Source organism: Anabas testudineus, chromosome 5 (assembly GCF_900324465.2).
Source record: "Anabas testudineus chromosome 5, fAnaTes1.2, whole genome shotgun sequence".
Taxonomy (NCBI): domain Eukaryota; kingdom Metazoa; phylum Chordata; class Actinopteri; order Anabantiformes; family Anabantidae; genus Anabas; species Anabas testudineus.
The window spans coordinates 13284301-13290584 of record NC_046614.1 but is presented as its reverse complement, the minus strand read 5'-3'; positions in this window follow the sequence as shown (position 1 = coordinate 13290584).

Here is a 6284-nt window from a genome sequence, read left to right as displayed (position 1 = left end):
TGTTCACAGGTTAATTTAGAAAAAAAAAAACCATTACTGTAGCCATCTGACTGTCATGGTGGAAAATAAAAATCAGGGAAATAAACTAAAAATATCTAAATGTTTAAACAACATTTGAGGCTGTTGTATGATTGACATTATTGGATGGAGGTGACACCTTAAAAGCCATACTACTATTGCCACTGTGATGTTACTAGGAACAGCATTACCTTGAGATAAATGCTAATATAACCACACTAATGACAACATTAACATAATGATGAGCAGATTTACAGTTTAGCATATGTGTATGGTATTGAATTAATGCATAATGTGTAAACACAAAGTAGAGCTGATGTTGTCAATCGATAAAATAGACAGCGGCACAAAATATAAAGTTGAGGGTTTTAACAAAGTGATGTCAGTCGATCCTGACTGGATAATGAAGATCTGTGTGGAAAGACAGTGTTAGACAGAAAACGGTATAAAAGAGAACCAAGGAAGTATGTACAAAAATATATTCACATCCATATTTAAGATTTTTATGTTTCAGAGGGAAGCAACTAAACATTATCACACACAGATACGACAATCATTGACCTGTGTTTGGTGTCTCATACCTAGTTTAATATTACAGCGTGATGCTGGCGTGGTCTGTGTGGTGGCGCGTGAAGAAGTGTTCATAGGCCAAGTGCCATCTGTAGTGGTGTTTATTAACACTGTCTGTTGTGATATAAAACACAGAGCACCGTGAAAAGGACATGAATCATGGCCTCCTCAGCTTTCAATACACCTACTGTAGAGCATCTAGCCAAAGACTTGATTTATCAATACTTGTATCTACTGGTGTCCTGAAATCTGCAAAACCTGCTGATATTTAAAAAAAAAAAGTATAGGAGGAAAGAGAGAGAAAGACGAAAGGAACAAATCTGAGCATGAACAGTGCAGAAATAGGAAATGGTAGAAAATGTTTTTCTGTTTAAGGCACAAAGGGAGCGAGAAAAAAAGAAACTGAGTACGTGAACAACACAGCTGTATAGAAAAAAATGGTTGATGGGACGGTAAATGCAGGGAGAGCTGTTTTTTGTGCTGCAGAGAAGTGAAAGCAAAGAGGCTGAGTATGTTTGTGTGTGACAGAGAGAGAAAGTGATGGGTGGGGGGAGAACAAGAGTGGAAAATGGATTGAGAGACTCTGATGTTAGGACCGATTCATTTTCACAAGAGTGCTTCAGAAATCAGCAGAGAAAGAGACAAAGGGAGGGTTTCATCGCGGCAGTGTTTTTAATATTATTAACTCTGATTGTGTTATGCTTTGATTCTAGCGGTGTAAATGTTAAAGCTTCGTTTATGAAGCACAATATTTGTATTTTTTGTAGCCGTGACCTTCACACAGCAGATGGAGTCAAAGGAGGAAAGACAAGGAACATTACACCAATCAGCACTGTAAATACTCCCATGATTGCCTTTGATTGTGAGCACAGTTTGTGACACAGAATGCACTGCTTCTCAGCGCTGACCATGACTGAACCATGTTATAGCCGCGTTATACCTCTAAAAATGGAAGATACCGCGCTGTCATTATAAACAGGAAGACCTTTGCATTCTGTGAACCTGTGGCTCGGTATCAGACGAGCAGCCAGGAACAGGAACCCGGGAGGAGATTAAATTGCTTTTGACACCTTATTCAAGTCCTGCTGGCATCTCTAAAGACCTAGTTACTTCCCTACTAGTTCATGAAAACAGTTTTACGTTTTTAAACACTGAGCTGCCACATGCATATGTGTAACATTTAGCTTATTGCTGCATTAACCTCCTTCAGGGCCCTGATGCAAAAATAGCTATGGGCCCCTGAAGAGGCGCTTGTGTTTCCCAACATACTTTGATTATAAGTTTGTGTAAGAATATGTAACATCTAGCAATATTAACATATTTTTAGGTGCACACAGTCATCTAAACCCACAAACAAGGCATTAGCTTTACAGAAGGTAATGGAGAAGTGGTGGAAGGTGATAACAATACTGGATTCCATAAAAAACAACTTGACTATTGTAAAATCAAGTTAATACAGTTTATCTACAAATCAGTGCTTTTGTATCGGTAAAAAATCAAGATAACAGAAAGAAAACATTGTTTGAAAACAAGAAAAAAAAAAAAGTTCAACGGTTACACAGTAGGTCCAGTGTTTGCTTTGGCAAGTTTGGATTGGAATAAGATGAGAATCCTGAACTAAAAAAATACAAATGTCCAACCACAAAACCACTACTAAAAGGTAGATAGAAGCCTCAACCTTTGGATTTAGATAGAGGACGATCTTCACAGAAATAAACAAATATGTCAACATCAACATGAACGGCACTAAACGAGAATTTAGGGTGCAATTACCCTTTAAAATTAGATTCTGATTGTCCCTCTAGATTGGGAAGGGTAATTAATCAATAAGTCAAATCGGCACAAATCAACTGCCTGGCAGTGAACCTGGAGCCTCTTGGTGCTCAGTATTTAATTAGTTTGTCATAAAAAGACTGAGACATGCACATATTAATTAGTGAGCTTCAGGGCTGCTTCTGTTTTCCCCGTGGTTAAACCTAAGCTTACCACTGTTGGGTTCTAGCTTCTTATTTAACAAACAGACATGAGAGGGACATCAGTCTTCTCCTTTAACACATAAGGTACCCAAGGTATTTCCAAAATGTTGAACAGTTTCTCTGAGGTCCTACATGAACCTATTGAAATGAGCTGTGAAGAGCGTTGATCATGTAATTAATATTATTTTAGTTTTTGCAACACAACACAACAATACATTAAAATAAGATAAGATAACATAACATGTCACAACATAACCTGCTACACTTTGCTGTTGCTGAGTTGCTGATGGCAGCTGCTGTTTCGAGCTCTTCAGGACACCAACTAGCGCAAGAGGCCTTCCATACCTCCTATATGTGAGCAGCTAATTGGATGAGGGTGTATATATGAACCCTTTAAGACAAAAGGTTCATTATACCAATTAAAAGCATTCACCTCTCCATACCCCTGACCTCCCCTGCAAGTGCTGTCTCCTCTGACAGTCTGCTGCAGGCGCCGTGCCTCACTGCCCACTGGTAATTATCCCTCTGTGTTCCCGCACTTTATCACCATCAGTTGGCCGCCACAGGATGTGCAGAGAAAATGAGAAATATGAATTTGTTTGCTCGCCTGTGCCAGCGAACATCTGTGTACTAACACAGCAGTTATTTGCTTGACCACTCGTGCCCATAAAAAGAGGCACATGCGGTTCAAACACACACACACACACACACACACATACACACACACACACACACATACACACACACACACAGATAATCGCATTATACTGCACAAAAACAAACACTGTACACATACATCACACTGACATACTCAGCACAGAACACAAGGACACCTATTAACACACCTTAAACACAAACATCTGCTGCCATAGCGACAGATTAAATGAAGTGTCCATTTAATAGACGTTTGCAGCATATTTCAAGCTTCAGCAGTTTAGAAAAAGATGACAGTTTAATTGGTAGGAGGTAATGTTTAGGCTGAGAAGAAAATTACAAAATAAAGGCATGCAGAGTGAGGAAATACAAAAAGTCGCTGCCACATCTCCTTTACTTCTGCTGACAGCTAACGTCATCATCAGCGGCTCATCAGGTGTGTGGAAGACGAAGCAGCATGTTCCTGTTTTGGTGCGTTGCCTGAGAAGACCAGTGTTTTGGCTTTCGTGATCTGACAGATTATTTTGTTGACAGCGTGTTGTCAGTGTTTCTTGGTTTGACTTGGACCGAGTTCAGAAATCCACTTTTCTTGTTGACATTTACAGCAACAAAGTGGTTTTGCTAGAAGAGGACTCTTACAGAACCATCAGTATTTATTAGGACGGTGATGTGTTTACTGACTCACAAATGTTAAGGAACAGTTTGACAGGTTGCTGTTGAAGCTTTGTTTCACCTTTTGTAAAGAGGATTGTGAGTTCTGGTTGTGATTTTAAGTACTCAGTTCTGACTCAACTACTCAGTACGAGTAGTATAAGTACACACACACACATATACACACACACGGATCAACAGGTTTTTTAGCTTTGTGGTTGTACACTGTTGCTCCCAGACTTATAACTTCTAAGTAATTAGTTTTCAAGTAATAATCACAACCCAGAGGGTGATATTTACAACAGCAATAAAATATTAGTATTTACTGTGATGAATGACTCAATGCTGGTGGAGTGTGTGTTGAGTGTAAAACCACCAAACTGTCCACAAACAGTTTGTGTTCGAGCTGAACATCATTTCAGTCCGTTCTTCACAAGTGTCTTTTCTTATTGTTACGGCTGATTTGAATTACCGCCTGATGGACTGCCTTTTTAAAAGCAGCTCTCAGGCAGACAGAAGCATCCATTACAGCGTCCACTTTAACCCAGAAAATCCACGTTCTCATGGCTGTGGTGAAGATGTGTGGGACTGGTGAAAGCTGTTGGAAGGACCCTTACACTAATGGATTTAAAGTTAATGAGCCAGTGGGGTATTAAACGAATACTTGTTGAATTGGACTAAACCAGCTGCGTGTGCCGCTGACTGAACTGCCTTATCACAAAAAAACACACATAAAATAAAAATAGGGATGTGGGTATGTTTAAATTATAACTCCATTAGTGAGTCTAGAACAGCTATTCAATGGATGGCTTCAAGATTTTGTGTCCACCTCAGGATAAACTGATATTATTAAGTGTTTCTACAACTCTTCATCTGGTACCATCATCATCAGTCGTCCAGTACTTTGGCCTGTGCACAAATACTGTACCTGTAGAATATCCCCATCATCCTTAGCTGCACTCTGTGTTTAGGTTTACTTATTACTAAATAAACATGCCAACGTGTTAAAGTGAGACAGTGAACATGATACACATCTGTTTAACATCTGCATGCGTCTTCTCAGTGTGTGGATGTTGTGTTTATGTCACAGATTTTAAGTCCTAAAACGTTTGTTTTCCTACGTTTACAAATAGGCTGACTCAGCATCATGTGTTTTAAACAGAATTCATTCAACGTGTTTTTTTTTTTCTTAAACTAATTTAATGAGAACAATAAAAAAAATGTCAAAGTTCAATGCTGTATGTTAAACTAAATGAGACTAAAGGAGCTAATGAATAACAAAGACAACATGAAAAGCATTTTTAAGAGGAGCTGCAGGTTTTGTATTATCTACATATAATATAAAATGTAATCATTGTTTAAAGGCATGATTATGATTATGTGTAATTATGACACATTTTACTTCTAGCTGAAGATTCTGGCTTTAAGAGCTCTTTGTATTGTTCTGCAATTTCCTCCCTAACACTCTTCTCGCTTCTATTTTAATTGTCAACCGCTGAATAACACAGCACAGTGTTACAAGTGATTGACCCACTTATTATTATAAGATCATTTTTGATTTAATCTGAAAAAACATCTAGTTTGGTTCTTTGCCGACTCCCTCAAGGAAGAACATTTTAGCCTCTTTACAATAACCAGTGTATATGCAGAGGATGCCTTTAAAGTGTAGTAATGTGAGTCACCCAATAATGACACACAACAGACTGAGCTGATGCTGACCAGTAGTGCTGCACATCTGGATGTTAAATGTTACAGCCAACTATTTGGAAATCTGCTCCAGCTGTCCAGTTTCACTCAACTAAGTTGTGTGACTTTGTCAATGCAGTCGCATGTGGCAAACAAATTACCAACCTGTCCAGCAGCATCAGAGCATGTCTCTGTAGCTGTCTGTGCAGCGTGTGTGCTTAAAAAACTTCTGGCATTTGCATCCAGTCCTGCTCCACCTCTTAATCCCCTGCACCATCGAAAAGTCACACCATGTCAATACAAGTCTTCAGCCTTATCTTGTTTATTTTCTTATTCATTTTCTCTTCATGTTTGGTTGTGTAGGACGTGAGAGTGGAGCAGTAGGTGCTTTCTTGTTCGTCTCTCCTCCTCAGCTGCAGAGTAATGTTGTAGCTACCATGCCACATACTGGCACACGTCTGCGCATAGGCACTAACTTGCCAGTTGGAGCCACTTTGTTTAACCTTTGAGAGCCAGAACTGCAAACAAACACAAGTGTTTTTTTCAGCACACGAAATGGACAGAGAGCTAGAGGAGTATTACATGTGACAAAATGCGTAATTCACATATTTGGGAAGCAGACGCTGGGATGATCTTTGGTAAACACAACCTTCCTACTGTGGACCGGTGGAGTGACTGCACATGTCAACACTGCAGCATCTCCACTGACTGACTTTTAATTTAATTAAT